Raw genomic sequence first — 1,405 nt, 5'->3', positions numbered from 1 at the left:
GCTGAGGACCTAGAACAGGACGAACCTGATCTATATGATGTGCAGATGGCAATCGATAGATTAAAACAACGAAAAACTCCAGAAATCGATGGGCTCACATAAGTTCACAACCTAGTACCAATAATACACCAACTCATTATGCAAATATGGAGGGAAGAAAAGACACATGATAGCTGGAATATAGACCTGATTTGTCCAATATTGAAGAAAGGATCAATGTCTAAGTGTGACTGTTAGAGAGGTATAGCACTACTTCCAGTTTCATATAATATCCTGACTTATATAATGCTTAACTGAATGGACACCTTCTATGAGAAAGTGGAGGGTGAGTATCAAGCAGGATTTCGGCTAGGTAAGAGCACTTCAGACCAAAAATTTATCCTGAAGCAGATAATTGAGAAAAGATGGGAAGTGGAACAAGACATTCACTAACTTTAAAGCAGCCTATGACTTCATCGATAGAAACTGCCTTTAGAAAGGTCAGGACTTTGCCAAGAGACTATTCAACCTGGCATTTGAGTGGATAATACAGGAATGCTAGAGAGTAACCCGGGAAGTGTACATGGGAATGATGAATAAATACCTCACATATGCGGATGATGTAACAGTCCTTGGTAGTAAAATAGAAGATATCCTACCTCTGGCCTTCTCAGTAATAGCAACCGCAGAAGATATTGGCTCACAGAATAAACTCAAAGTTTATGATTATAAACAGGTATATTCATCAAATAGAAAACATAAAAATAAGCAATCAAAACTTTCTAAAAGTTAACAACGTCAAATGCCTCAGAAATGTAGTATATCTTACAGGATATACTGAATACTGTAAGATAATGTTGTGGCACCTCTATCTGCTTTCTTTCAACAGACCTTCAAGGGCAGCTTTAGGACTGTAAAATTTCACAGTTTCAGAAAAACAGTTTCCCTTAACCCGATTAGTAAAATTATGTTTTTATACTTATACCAGAGTTCAAAAAAAAAATCAATCTATGTGGATGATTGCATTCTGATTCCTTCTACTTTTACAAATAAGTCAAACAAGGACATACTAAGACTTTTTCCAAAATGATAGATGAAATTTTTAGAAAGAATGTGAAAAATAAACTGCTATGACAACTATAAAATTTTGAAATCATATTACGCTTATTGTTCAGAGCTACAACTATAAACGCAACTCTTTCATAATAAAGGCAAACTGCAGACGGGTGCAAAAATAGTATGGAGAGCTAGAATGTACTGAATTGGTGATCAAGAAGGATAGTGTGGTCATACACCTCGAAAGAAATGGAACTGTATGTAAAAGAGAGGAATCGGTACTAATTGAAACAGAGGGGTATCAGTGGAATTGAAATATTATTGAACAGCTTAAAAGAGCTATAAATAAATGACAAATCAACCAGGAGGA

The sequence above is a fragment of the Halyomorpha halys genome, unplaced genomic scaffold (assembly GCF_000696795.3).
Source record: "Halyomorpha halys isolate HHAL.00 unplaced genomic scaffold, Hhal_1.1 Scaffold1261.1, whole genome shotgun sequence".
In the NCBI taxonomy this organism is placed as follows: domain Eukaryota; kingdom Metazoa; phylum Arthropoda; class Insecta; order Hemiptera; family Pentatomidae; genus Halyomorpha; species Halyomorpha halys.
Note: the sequence above shows the minus strand (reverse complement) of the source record.